The sequence below is a fragment of the Leucopleurus acutus genome (assembly GCF_964270905.1).
Source record: "Leucopleurus acutus genome assembly, chromosome: 8".
NCBI lineage: Eukaryota > Metazoa > Chordata > Mammalia > Artiodactyla > Delphinidae > Leucopleurus > Leucopleurus acutus.
In genome coordinates, this window is record NC_139151.1 from 81,812,017 (window position 1) to 81,827,629 (window position 15,613).

Here is a 15,613-nt window from a genome sequence, read left to right on the forward strand (position 1 = left end):
TATAGTCCACAGTTTGGCAGTTGGGATAAGCTACTGACAGGCCCTGTCATTTGGTTTGCAACTTTGGTGATGACATAGGGAAAAGTCCCTCATCTATGGTAAGCAGATGGGATACTCAAAGACATAAAAACAGAGAAGACATAATGAACTGAAGATGAATTTATTCCCTCATTGTTTTTGTCTTAGTGAAGAAATGCCATGGGAGGTGTTGGCAGAAGTCTGACAAGAGCTGAGGATAATCATTTCCCTTCTCTTGGCATAGGGTAGAGCAATTAGCTGCTCTTGGAAAACGGGAGTAAAGTTTCAGGGAAAAGTGACAAAAATGATTAGGCAGTGGAAAACAAAAGAGCATCTGTGGGGGAAAGGGCTTAAAACTGACATTGTTTATACCATGAAGAACACTAAGGTATCTTCACATATATTAGTTTCCATTTATGAAGCACATTAAAAACCCTTTCACAAAACACTGCCAGATTATCTGATTTTATCTTCATAATAACCTGTGAGCATAAGGTATTATTTCTATTTTATAGAGACATAGACTAAGAAGCAGAGTTTAAGGGATTTGACTCAAACCGCAGAGCCAGCTGATGGCAGAGACCAAAAAAACAAAAAAAAACGAACCTGTTCCAATCCATTCAACAAGGGCATTTTGGCTATCATTCTTTATCTCCATAAAGGATGCCACCAAGGAAACTAGCTTTAATAAGTGAAATCAAAAGCACAGCAACATCAAAAGACTCCAGAAAGAGTTTCCTGGCATTTTCTGGACTTCTGGGTAAAGACAGAAAACTGAATACACATACCTATTTTCACTACCTATCAAAGATCCATTGAAATAGTAAAATGATCTTTTTTTTAAAGGCACAACCCACAAAAACATGGAGAACATGAGATGAAACAGAAACAAATTCTGAGAGACTATAAAACAGAAGGAAATAAATATATGACTTAGCAGACACAAGCAAACTGAATCCTTAGCTGGCAGCAATAAACCCTGGAAATTGGCAGTATCAGGTATCTTTGGAAATGTGGGTAAAGGGAGGACTTTTAAAAAGAAAATTATCTGAACATCTAGTAGATCTCACACCCCCAGTCTACTCTGAATAGCCTGGAAACCAGCAAAGCTCTGCAGCAGCAAAAGATTGGAGGTCTTTTCTTTAAAGAATGTAAGACAGAGGTACCTCCCTTCTGGACTGATGTCACTGAAAATAGCTCAAGGGTCAGCTACTAAAAATAGCTTACTAAAAATAGAGGACATGGCTACCCCACCGGGCTCACAGAATGCTGTCAGCCAGCTATCACCGGCCAGGAAGGAGACTTTAGATTCTTCTCTGCAGAATCTCACCAGCGCTAGAGGATATAAACATGAGAGGTCCCCCATTCCAAAGGACTAGGTGGAGCAACCTGCAAGGGAGCTCTCAGTTGACAGTCTGCACTCATGTTTTCACATTCTTAGTGAAAATTAACCTTTTAGTTCCCTCTGAAAACTGAGCAGAAAACCACAGATCAGCACACATCTAGGGAAAACTTCCTCTAATATGTGTTTTTTCCAATGCCACTAAGCAATTGTCCAATTCTCAGTGGACACTGACTGGGTATCCTACAATTTAACTCAATTCTAGCACTATCTACCTGGAAAGCATCAGATCCCACCTATTAAGGACTCAGCCCTTCCCTTTCAGACTCCAGTCACAAGTCCCAATTGTCACCTGTGCTTCTGACTAAATGGCTATAATCAGAGGTTCCCACAACCCACTCCTTGGGTTCAGTTATTTTGCTAAAGCCACCCACAGAACTCAGAGAAACATTTGCTTATGTGTACCTGCTTATTATAAAGGGTATTTTAAAGGATATAGATGAACAGGCAAATAAAGAGGTGGTACACAGGGTGAGGTCCAGAAGGTTCCCTAGAGCAGGAACTTCTGTCTCCATGGAACTGGGGTATACCACCCTCCTGGCTTGTGGATGCATTCACCAACCCAGAAACTCTCCAAATCTTTTTGTTCAAGAGTTTAAAGCTTAATATGCATTTCCCATGCCACCCACTTCCCCTTCCCAGAGCCTGGTGGATGGGGCTGTAAGTTCCAACCCTCCAGTCACTTGGTCTTTCTGGTGACCAGCCCCAACCTTAGGCTGACTAGGAGCACCACCCTAAGTCACCTCAGTAAAGCTCAGGTGTAGGGACTTCCCTGGGGGTCCAGTGGTTAAGACTCCAAGTTCCCAATGCATGAGGCCCGGGTTCAATCCCTGATCAGGGAACTAGATCCCGCATGCTGCAACTAAGAGCCCACATGCCACAACTACAAGATCCTGCGTGCCACAACTAAGACCTGGCACAGCCAAATAAATTTATAAATATTAAAAAACTAATAAAGCTCAGGTGTACTCAAAAGGGGCCCCTTATGAATGACAAATGATACTCCTATCACTCAGGAAATTCCAAGGTTTAAGGAGCTCTCTGCCAGAAACCAGAGGAAAAGACCAAATGTATTTCTTATTATAACATACTTATAAACTAAAAGATGCAGGTGGAGGGAAGAATTGAGAAAGGAAAACATGACAGAGAGACACTATGTAGAGAGAAGAATCAGCCCACACCTCACCCAAAAAAAAGCAAAACAAAAACTATCAGGCAATTTCCAAATTCAGATCACTGGAGACAAAGAGACCATCCCTCAAGCAACAAGAAAGGAAAAATGGGATTCAAAGTGGCTTAATCTCAGTACTGCAAGCTAGATAACAATGGTGAAATCCTTTTAAAATTCTGAAGGAAAATTATTATCAAACTAGAATTCATTACCAAGCCAGACTACCATTTTTTTATTAGTTATCTATTTTATACATATTAATGTATACATGTCAATCCCAATCTCCCAATTCATCACACCACTAACCGCCCCCCCACCACTTGCCCCACTTGTTGTCCATACATTTGTTCCCTACATCTGTGCCTCTACTTCTGCCCTGCAAACTGGTTCATCTGTACCATTTTTCTAGATTCCACATGTATGGGTTAATGTACGATATTTGTTTTTCTCTTTCTTACTTCACTCTGTCTCTAGGTCCATCCACGTCTCTACAAATGACCCAATTTTGTTCCTCTTTATGGCTGAGTAATATTCCATTGTATACATGTACCATATCTTCTTTATCCATTCATCTGTCTATGGGCATTTAGGTTGCTTCCATGACCTGGCTATTGTAAATAGTGCTGCAATGAACACTGGGATGCATGTGTCTCTTTGAATTATAGTTTTCTCTGGGTATATGCCCAGTAGTGGGATTGCTGGGTCATATGCTAATTCTATTTCTAGTTTTTTAAGGAACCTCCATACTGTTCTCCATAGAGACTGTATCAATTTATATTCCCACCAGCAGTGCAAGAGGGTTCCCTTTTCTCCACACCCTCTCCAGCATCTGTTGTTTGTAGATCTTCTGATGATGGCCATTCTAATTGGTGTGAGGTGATACCTCATTGTAGTTCTGATTTGCATTTCTCCAACAACGAGTGAAGTTAAACAGCCTTCCATGTGCCCCTCAGCCATTTCTATGTCTCCTTTGGAAAAATGTCCACTCAGGTCTCCCGCCCATTTTTTGATTGGGCTGTCTGCCTTCTCAATATTGAGCTGCACAAGCTGTTTATATATTTTGGAGATTAATCCTTCATCCGTTAATTCATTTGCAAATATTTTCTACCATTCTCAGGGTTGTCTTTTCGTCTTGTTTATAGTTTCCTTTGCTGTGAAAAAGCTTTTAAGTTTCATTAGGTCCCATTTGTTTATTTTGGGTTTTATTTCCATTACTCCAGGAGATGGGTCAAAAAAGATCTTGCTGTGATTTATGTCAGAGTGTTCTTCCTATGTTTTCCTCTGAGAGTTCCATAGTGTCTGGTCTTACATTTAGGTCTTTAATCCATCCTGAGCCTACTTTTGTGTATGGTGCTAGGGAGTGTTCCAATCTCATTCCCTTACATGTAGCTGTCCAGCTTTCCCAGCACCATTTATTGAAGAGACTGTCTTTTCTCCACTGTATATCCTTGCCTCCTTTGTCATAGATTAGTTGACCATAGGTGCATGGGTTTATCTCTGGGCTCTCCATCCTGTTCCACTGATCTATAATTCTATTTTTGTGCCAGTACCATATTGTCTTGACCACTGCAGCCCTGAAGTATAGTCTGAAGTCAGGGAGTCTGATTCCTCCAGCTCCATTTTTTTCCCTCAAGTTTGCTTTGGCTGTTCGGGGTCTTTTTTGTCTCCATACACATTTCAAGATTTTTTGGTCTAGTTCTGTAAAAAATGCCGTTGGTAATTTGATAGGGATTATATTGAATCTGTAGATTGCTTTGGGTAGAATAGTCATTTTCACAATATTGATTCTTCCAATGCAAGAACACGGTTTATCTCTCCATCTGTTTGTGTCACCTTTGATTTCTTTCATCAGTGTCTTATAGTTTTCTGAGTACAGGTTTTTACCACCTTAGGTATGTTTATTCCTAGGTATTTTATTCTTTTTGTTGCAATGGTAAATGAGATTATTTCCTCAATTTCTTTTTCTGATATTTCATTATTAGTGTATAGGAATGCAAGAAATTTCTGTGCATTAATTTTGTATTCTGCAACTTTACCAAATACATTGATTAGCTCTAGTAGTTCTCTGGTGGCATCTTTAGGATTCTCTATGTAAAATATCATGTCATCTGCAAACAGTGAGTTTTACTTCTTCTTTTCCAATTTGTATTCCTTTTGTTTCTTTTTCTTCTCTGATTGCTGTGGCTAGGACTTCCAAAACTATGTTGAATAATAGTGGCGAGAGTGGACATCCTTGTCTTGTTCCTGATCTTAGAGGAAATGCTTTCAGTTTTTCACCATTGAGAATGATGTTTGCTGTGGGTTTATCATATATGGGCTTTATTATGTTGAGGTAGTTTCCCTCTATGCTCACTTTCTGGAGAGTTTTTATCATAAATTGGTGTTGAATTTTGTCAAAAGCTTTTTCTGCATCTATTGAGATGATTATATGTTTTTTATTCTTCAATTTGTTAATATGGTGTATCACATTGATTGATTTGCGTATATTGAAGAATCTTTACATCCCTGGGATAAATCCCACTTGATCATGGTGTATGATCCTTTTAATGTGTTGTTGGATTCTGTTTGCTAGTATTTTGTTGAGGATTTTTGCATCTATATTCATTAGTGATATTGGTCTGTAATTTTCTTTTTTTGGAGTATCTTTGTCAGGTTTTGGTATCAGGGTGATGGTGGCCTCGTAGAATGAGTTTGGGAGTGTTGCTTCCTCTGCAATTTTTTGGAAGAGTTTGAGAAAGATGGGTGTTAGCTCTTCTCTAAATGTTTGATAGAATTCACCTGTGAAGCCATCTGGTCCTGGACTTTTGTTTCTTGGGAGATTTTTAATCACAGTTTCAATTTCAATGCTTGTGATTGGTCTGTTCATATTTTCTATTTCTTCCTGGTTCAGTCTTGGAAGGTTATACCTTTCTAAGAATTTGTCCATTTCTTCCAGGTTGTCCATTTTATTGGCATAGAGTTGCTTATAGTAGTCTCTTAGGATGCTTTGTTTTTTCTGTGGTGTCTGTTGTAACTTCTCCTTTTTCATTTCTAATTTTATTGATTTGAGTTCTCTCCCCCTTTTTCTTGATGAATCTGGCTAAAGGTTTATCAATTTTGTTTATCTTCTCAAAGAACAAGCTTTTAGTTTTATTGATCTTTCCTATTGTTTTCTTTAGTTCTATTTCATTTATTTTTGCTCTGATCTTTATGATTTCTTTCCTTCTACTAACTCTGGGTTTTGTTTGTTCTTCTTTCTCTGCTTCCTTTAGGTGTAAGATTAGATTGTTTATTTGAGGTTTTTCTTGTTTCTTGAAGTAGGATTGTATTGCTATAAACTTCCCTCTTAGAACTGCTTTTGCTGCATCCCATAGGTTTTGGATCATCATGTTTTCATTGTCATTTTTCTCTAGGTATTTTTTGATTTCCTCTCTGATTTCTTCAGTGAACTCTTGGTTATTTAGTAATGTATGGTTTAGCCTCCATGTGTTTGTGTTTTTATCCCTGTAATTGATTTCTAATCTCATAGCATTGTGGTCAGAAAAGATGCTTGACATGATTTCAATTTTCTTAAATTTACTGAGGCTTGATTTGTGACCCAAGATGTGATCTATCCTGGAGAATGTTCCATGTGCACTTGAGAAGAAAGTGTAATCTGCAGTTTTTGGATGGAATGTCCTATAAATATCAATTATATCTATCTGGTCTTTTGTGTCATTTAAAGCTTGTGTTTCCTTATTAATTTTCTGTCTGGATGATCTGTCCATTGGTGTAAGTGAGGTGTTAAAGTCCCCCACTATTATTATGTTACTGTCAATTTCCTCTTTTATAGCTGTTAGCATTTGCCTTATGTATTGAGGTGCTCGTATGTTGGGTGCATATATATTTATAATTGTTACATCTTCTTCTTGGATTGATCCCTAGATCATTATGTAGTGTCCTTCCTTGTCTCTTGTAACATTCTTTATTTTAAAGTCTATTTTATTTGATATGAGAATTGGTACTCCAGCTTTCTTTTGATTTCCACTTGCATGGAATATCTTTTTCTATCTCCTCACTTTCAGTCTGTGTGTGTCCCTAGGTCTGTAGTGGGTCTCTTGTAGACAGCATATATATGGGTCTTGTTTTTGTATCCATTCAGCAAGACTGTGTCTCTTGGTTGAAGCTTTTAGTCCATTCATATTTAAGGTAATTATCGATATGTGTGTTCCTATTTCCATTTTCTTAATTGTTATGGGTTTGTTTTTATAGGTCCTTTTCTTCTCTTGTGTTTCCCACTTAGAGAAGCTCCTTTAGCATTTGTTGCAGAGCTGGTTTGGTGGTGCTGAATTCTCTTAGCTTTTGCTTGTCTGTAAAGCTTTTGATTTCTCCATCAAATCTGAATGAGATCTTTGCCAGGTAAAGTAATCTTGGTTGTAGGTTCTTCCCTTCATCACTTTAAATATATTGTGCCACTCCCTTATGGCTTGTAGAGTTTCTGCTGAAAAACCAGCTGTTAACCTTATGGGAGTTCCCTTAGTTATTTCTCATTTTTCCCTTGTTGCTTTTAATAATTTTTCTTTGTCTTTAATATTTGTCAATTTGATTACTACATGTCTTGGCATGTTTCTTCTTGGTTTATCCTGTCTGGGATTCTCTGCACTTCCTGGACTTGGGTGGTTATTTCCTTTCCCATGTTAGGGAAGTTTTTGATTATAATCTCTTCAAATATTTTCTCGAGTCCTTTCTCTCTCTCTTCTCCTTGTGGGATCCCTATAATGTGAATGTTGGTACGTTTAACGTTGTCCCAGAGGTCTCTTAGGCTGTCTTCATTTCTTTTCATTCTTCTTTCTTTATTATGTTCCACGACAGTGAATCCCACCATTCTGTCTTCCAGGTCACTTATCCGTTCTTCTGCCTCAGTTATTCTGCTATTGATTCCTTCTAATGTATTTTTCATTTCAGTTATTGTATTGTTCATCTCTGTTTGTTCTTTAATTCTTCTAGGTGTTTGTTCTTTAATTCTTCTGGGTCTTGGTTAAACATTTCTTGCACCTTCTCAATCTTTGTCTCCATTCTTTTTCCAAGGTCCTGGATCATCTTCATTATCATTATTCTGAATTCTTTTTCTGGAAGGTTGCCTATCTCCACTTCATTTTGGTTTTTTTCTGGGGTTTTATCTTGTTCCTTCATCTGCTACATAGTCCTCTGCCTTTTCATTTTGTCTGTCTTTCTCTGAATGACATTTTTGTTATACAGGCTGTAGGACTGTAGTTCTTGCTTCTGCTGTCTGCCCTCTGGTGGACCCAAACTACCATTTATAAATGAAGGAAAAAATAAATATATTTTCAAACATGAAAAATTTCCAAAAAATTATCTTCTATGAGAATTAAAAGGAAAGACAAGAAAAATCAGAAACAAGTTATACAACTCAAAGACGAGGTAAAGAGCATCTCAGGATGATCATGAAAATAGGCCCCGGGTGATCAAAGGTACACCAGGCAGAGAAGAAATCAACAGATAGGTGCAGATAAGAACAGTACAGGAGAGACTTCTGGAAGACAAAATAGAAACCTGAATGTGAATGAATACATTCAAGGGCATTCTAGATAGTTGCCAAAGAGTCAGAGGTTGGATTAATAACAGGCAAGTTGAAAATTAAGCAAATAAACAAAAGATGAAAATATTAAAATCATGTAGTAAAGGAAAAGTAATCATATTTTTATGCATGGCTCAGCTGTGATTAGGGAATATTATCTTAATTTAGGAATAGTGAATATATTAAATGAAAATTTGATCATCACTGTATTGAGGAAGTACAGGAGATAAAGTTGCATGTGTATAGAGAGGCAGAGAGAGGAAAGAATTATAACCTAATCTTTCATAGACAGAAACCAATAGCTTGGAAAAGTGAAAACATATCAATGAAATTATATAATTTAGAGACACTCACAGGCCCTGGAGTAAATAGTAGGTTGTGTGTCTCCAGCTTTGCTGGGAAACATGGATCCTACCCACTCCACATGATGTCAAAAAGGCAACACAGCACAGTTGTTGAAAAGCATTTGAGAGGTGAGCAAACCTGGATTCTAGTCTTGGCTCCACCATCTATTAGCTGTGATACCACGGACAAGTTCCTTAACCACTTCAAGGTGCAGTTTCCTCATTTATGACATGGAAATAATGATAATAATAGTATCTAAAACATTACTAGACACTTGGTTGGCACTCAAAATGTATTTGTTGAATGAATGCTAATAAAGAGATAATATATGTAATATTTTAGCCTGATATATAATAAACTCTCAGTAAAAATTAGTTTTGTGTTTAGAGTTAGTTTGTTTATTAGCATGTTCTAAATCTAAGCCCTCTCCCTTCTCATCAAGTTAATGGGGGAGAATTGGTTATTACACTGACTTTATTCTTAGCAACTCTAGAGGCATGTTTAACTCCTCTCTTTCTTGGCCAATCTCTCACAACAATTACTCTATTCTATTAACTCTACTTTTATACTATCTCCCACAATATCACCTTCCTCTTCTGACTCCCCTTATTTTCTCTTGTTTATCTTCAGCAAGTTTCCTAAATGGTTTCACTGCCTCAAATCTCTTAGTCTTCAACTATATCTTCCACCCTGCTGCTAGAGATCCCTTTCTAAAACATAAATCCAATCATGTAACTTCCACGCTCAGACTTTCTAGAGCTCCTCATCACTTGTAGATGAAAGCCAAGCTCACTAAGAGCTTGCCCACTAAGCCACTAAACAATCTCATCCAAATTCACCCAAATTTTGTCTCCTGAGAGTCTCTAACCCTCCTCTGCCCAACCAGCTTTCCTCCCCTGTATTGCCCAAGCATATGCTATTCCACAGTCCCTACATATGCTATGCTCTTTCTCACATCTGAGGCTTTGCACACACTGTTCTACTTGGAAAGCTTTCCTTTCTTCCCCTTTCCACTCAGTAAACATGCTATAAATTAATTGCTTGTTGGTCTCCCCAACTATACTATAGGTTCCTTAAAGTTTGCAGTCTTACTTGCAGGTAGCCTGCCCAGCACCTCACATAAGGCCAGGCCCATATTAGGTGCTAAATAATTGCTTGTTGACTAAAGGAAAGACATAGCCCTATATGAACAGTCACCCTCACTTTGGGGCTTTTGCCTACCAATAATTAAGGGAAGTTGATTATTCAACGTTACAAAAATCATATTCCTTTTCCAAACAAAGGAATCAGATTTCCAGTTTCCCTTATTTACTGTCCAATACTCAAGGTGTTAAGTATAGAGAAATCTAATTTACTCACTGCTCTGTAAATGAAGAAGAGCTTCCACTGTACCTTAATTCTATCTCCTCTAAAAACAAAGTCAACTGGTACAAACATGCCTATTTTAAAAAGCATAAAACATGCATTTTAGGAGAGTATTTACTATCTTTTGTTTATTGGTTCTATTCCCACCCACCTCACTCCCTGGAAAGCCCAGGTTAACAACTAGTGTGTTTGCATTTCTCTATATCTCTAAATATTGAGATATGTAGGTACATACACATATGGCACACCTATATGCTGATGCAACAGTCCTCTTTACATGCTTTTCTACATCTCGCTTTTCTCACTCAGTGGAATCTGTGGAAAGTCCCCTAAGTATAATATTAATTCATGTTGCATTGGCTACATAATTATCTATTGTCAACTCAGATTTTTATGAAAGCTTTATCACCCTCTCATTTAAGCTATCTTCTTGGCCTGGTCAGTTCAGACTGCTATAACAGAATACCATAGACTAGGTGGTTTATAAACAACAGAAATTTATTTCTCATGGTTCTGGAGGCTAGCAGGTCTAATATCAAGGTGCCAGCAGTTTTGGAGTCTGGTGAGAGCCTGCTTCCTATTTCATAGACAACAGTCTTTTTGCTTTGACCTCACATGGTGGAAGGTATGGGGGAAGTGGCTCTCTGGGACCTCTTTTATAAGACCACTAATCCATTCATGAGGGCTCTACCTTCTTGACCTAATCACCTCCCAAAGGTCCCACTTCCAAATACCATCACGCTGGGGACTAGGTTTCAACTTATGAATTGGGTAGGGAAGAGGGGAGGGGCACAAACATTCAGTCTATAGCATGGCCAGTGAGAAGGAAGCGTGGAGAAACTTCCTTACCAATGAAATGAAATGAAATCTATAATTCAAAATGGCTGGCAATTTCAGATTTCTGTCAGAATCGAGAAAATGTAAACAAACAAAATCATTGCTGAATATAATCAACTATGAAACTTAGGTCAATGATTTAAATACGTATGTTGCTAGACACATTTTTAAACAGTCTTAGGAATTTGCATTTGATTCATTTATATTCACTACAACAAAAACAGTACTGCAATTTATAAGGTACCTCCAGGCATTTCATTTGTTAGACTGATCTACAGTAAACTGGCTTATTCCAGCATAATAAAGAATAGTCTTTGCTATATGCCACTAAAATAAATTAATCAAGGAATTTAAAATTGAGTTTTCACACCACAATCTTATTTTGTTTTCCCACATTTCTAAAGTAATAGCATCTATCATCATTGAAAACCAATATGATTTGTGCTTTGCAGAAACTAACAACAAATTAAAAACCAAACTTTTACATTAGTAGCAACAGAAACCACCAACAGTTTGACAAATTAGTATGATTTTTCCTTCACTATTACTATAGCACATGAAATCTGGGAGTAAATGGAGCCTAGTACCATCCTGTGATTTGTTTAAAGGCTGTAACACTTCAGGACAATGCAAATGCCTTCTCACATTAAAAAGACATTAAATCCCTCAGCAATTTAGTAGAAAAGGCATATAACAGCTCTTGAATTTTAAAATACAATTCTGTGAAAAATTATCCTGGGGTTGCAGGAGACCCTGAGGCTACTGTAATGTACCTCTTCATGTGTTCTGTAAGTGATGGTAGCCTTCCTCAGGCTCTCCAGGGTTGAGAAAGGCAGCAGTCCTGTTGTTCAAAATATTTAAAGCGAGTGATGAATCATGAGCTGTGTCATAGGCATACGAAGCGATGAAGATGGAAAAACTGAAGAAAAACGAGTAGCTTTGTGGAGGAAGTGTAACCAACCCTTGATTAATTCTGCTAATGGAAAAGAGTGTTGTGGATAACACAAACATAATTAAGTGCCAAATGAAAACCAGCCTGAGTATGTCCCAAAAATATAAATTGAAATTTTAAGATATGAAACACATTTTCCTCCCATGGAACTGTTATCCATGGGGGTGGGTCTATAATTTAACCAAATACTATCCTCAAAAGAATAATGCTTTGCAGTGTTAAAGAAGTTAGAGTAACAACATTTGACAAAGGGAAATACAGTCCGGATACGTTCTTTCTAGAATAAGCATACTTTTCTATGTACTTACCCCCTTCCCCATGCCTATCCCCTAGCCTTTAACATAGAGAGGCTAAAAAACACAAAGATGAAAACTTAATTGTTGGAAATTTTAAAAAATCTGCTAGGGTTTACCATAGTCACTGAGAACAGATACTCTGATAAAACAGATTAAAATAATCCTGATTTACTAAAGCTTTTATAGGTATACAAACTGGTCTGCTCCCCCAGATACACTCACCAAGACAGGGAGAACAGCCCTCTATTCATCAGTCATTTCTATCCCTTGCAGCATGGATGTTCATTCAAGCTTTCAACAAATAACATTCAGTGGGTGTAATGGCCCAGGCAGCCTGCTAGATACTGAGGATGGATTGATGAACAAAACAAATCTTGGTCACTGCCCTCATGGAGTAAAACACCCAGCAACTCTTAACACGTAATAAGTGTACAATAAATATAATTTTATTTTCCTCACCCCTCAGCTTCTTTTAGCTTGTTTACTCTTCTGTTAAATGAGAATAACAATATATACCTTAGAACATTACTAAGACTAAGAGTTCCAGTGAGAGTTCCAAACATGCTCATTGATTTTGAAATCTCTCTGGCTGCTCAGCCCAGCTGCTAAAATATCAACTGATATTAAAAAGAGGGGGAATGGGGTGGAGTATAAGCATTTAGGGCAACATGCTAGCTGTCACTTCTGCTATAATGGGAAGTGTAAATAAGAAAAGATATCAAATCTAGTACAAAATCCACGGGGGAAGAGATTTTTAGGAGTTTAACTGATGGTTGTCAATATTTAAGAACATTTAAAAAGTGAACTGAAAGGGCATCAGATTCCCAAGGAGATTGTTCTAAGTTTAGTGCCAACACAGTAGGAGATTCCAAAAAAGGTTGGGAAAATGTCAAATAAAAAACATACAAAATTAAAAATGACACTTGCTTACACCAAGTGAACTTTAGGAGTTGGGGAAGAAGGCAGGAAAATGCCTAGTCAATAACTGAGAATTATTCTTAAATAATTTTACTGGATCCCTTATTATTCACACTTACTGGTTGGTTTTATCACTATAAAAAAAAAGAATCACAAGATTTTTGACAACCTATACACAAACATCCATGCCTCTAGAATTCCATCTGAAGAATTTTGCTATTTCTTGTTTGGAGCCATGGGTATGGGAATCAATTTTCTCCAATTTCCACCACCTATCATTCTGAGCATACAAACCGGTTATATTCTCAATGGTATAGTACCCGGTAGACATAAATACATAGAGTTGTTATGTATATGAGTGAAAAAATACAGGTGAGAACAAGCAAAGGTTTCTTTAGACTCCTCTCTGCACAGATTAAAGTTTTATAGGTTAAAGAATGAATTGAATTCCCTGGAGGTCCAGTGGTTAGGACTCCATGCTTTCACTGCCGAGGGTGCAGGTTCAATCCCTGGTGGGGGAACTAAGATCCTGCAAGCCACAAGGTGTGGCCAAAAAAAAAAGATCGAATTAAAGTTCAACTGAAAAAAAGAACATATACCAAAAGCCAGGAATACTCTAAAAAAGAAAATAAGAAAGAACAAGCTCACCCTGATAATTAGACATGGTACGGAGCTATAGTAATTAGTTTGGGACTGAAGAAGCAGCATGTGTGTCAATAGCATGGAAGAGAGAATTCAAAAATTGATGTAAACCCATTTGATAAATGAGTATTCCAAATAGGTGGTCAAAAGGAATAGATTATTCAATAAATGATTTGAGACAGCTAGATGACCCATTAAGAAGAAAATTAGGGCTTCCCTGGTGGCGCAGTGGTTGAGAGTCTGCCTGCCGGTGCAGGGGACGCGGGTTCGTGCCCCGGTCCGGGAGGATCCCACATGCCGCGGAGCGGCTGGGCCCGTGAGCCATGGCCACTGAGCCTGCACGTCTGGAGCCTGTGCTCCGCTACGGGAGAGACCACAACAGTGAGAGGCCCGCGTACCGCAAAAAAAAAAAAAAAGAAAAGAAAAGAAAATTAAGCTAGATTCCTATCTGATATGTAGCAATTAAATAATTTCCAGAAATACCTAAGATTTAAACCCTTAAAAATTGAAACCATGAGTGTTCTAAAAGAATCAATAAAAGCATTCAAAATCTCATAATGGGAAAGGCCTTTCTAAGCAAGATATAATTCAGAAATCATGTAATTACATTAAAAATTAGTCATTAAAAATTATATTCAAGACTAGGGAGGATATTTGTAATACATACATGAAAGGAACAATTTCTTTAACATATAAGAGAAGATATATGAATCAAGATTAAGACAATCTAATAAAAAGAAGCAAAGGATATGAACAAATAATTTATAGAAAAAAACAAACGGTCAGTATGCATGGAAAAATTCATAATTCATAATTAAAGCAATGCAAACCGAAAAAAGATAGTTCTGCCCACAAAATTGGCAATAATTTTTAAAGTTTAACAATGACCAAGGCTGACATTGTTGATAGAAATGTAGATTTATACAACATTTTAAAGGCAATTTGACAATATCTTCCAAAATCTAAAGTATATGTACCCTTGACCTAGCAATTGATTGCAAGGAATTTATCTACAGCCACACTTGCAATACATATGATATAGAGTGTTTACTGCAGCCAAAAATGGAAACAACAAATCCTTTTATTATTATAGTTCTTATTAAATAAAATATGACATCTATACTGCGGAATACCATACAGCCCATGATACAAGAGGGAAACCTATATTAGCTGATAATGGAAAGATGGCCAAGCCATATTGTTGAGTTACAAAGCAAGTGCACAATAATGTGTAAAGTATGATCCTTCTTTGTGAATAAAACCCAGAAATATTTCTCTATGCTAGTGTATGCATAATTTCTTTTCTGGAAGGAATCACAAGAAAACTATTAATAGTTAGTACTTGTGGATGAGACACTGGGAATCACTTAGAACGTTTCCATACTGTTTGACTAGGCTTATTATGAGCAGGTCATACTTATGAGCAGGCCATACTTTATTTTCTATGTCATAGACATTACGGGCAATTTCCTAAAATATGTTTCACCATATCTTTAAAAAGAAACAATGTTATTTAACATTTAAAAGTTATAAGTCAGTTACAGTAAGTCCCCTATATACGAACCTTCAAGTTGTGAACTTTCAAAGACGCGAACGTATTATAAACCTATTACAGTATAGTAGTATATAGCCGATTGTGTTAGCTGGGTACCTAGGCTAACTCTGTTGGACTTATAAACAAATTGGACTTACAAATGCCCTCTCAGAACGAAACTCATTTGTATGTAGGGGACTTACTATATTTGGAACTCAGGATAAATCATCCACTTATCAAGATGAGGCTGAGAAATTTTCATCTAGTTACATGTGATGGCATGTTCTAATTCCTATTTTCAGCTGACCATTGAAGAAGAAAGGGACATAGATAGCGTTTCTGTCAATAAGGAAATCGGTTCTCTCTCTCTGTTAATTAAGATATCTGAAAACATAAGCATATACTTAAGAGTTTGCCTGTAGAATTTCCTTAATTTAAAAATCTATTGAGACCTAAGCACGGCCTAACTGTAGAATCCAAAAAGGCCTCTGTACAAATCAGGTGAGTGAGTTATGCTCAGGCTAAAAGACTGGCCCAGGCAACAGCAAGAGTCAATAACAGATATCTGACGTTTAA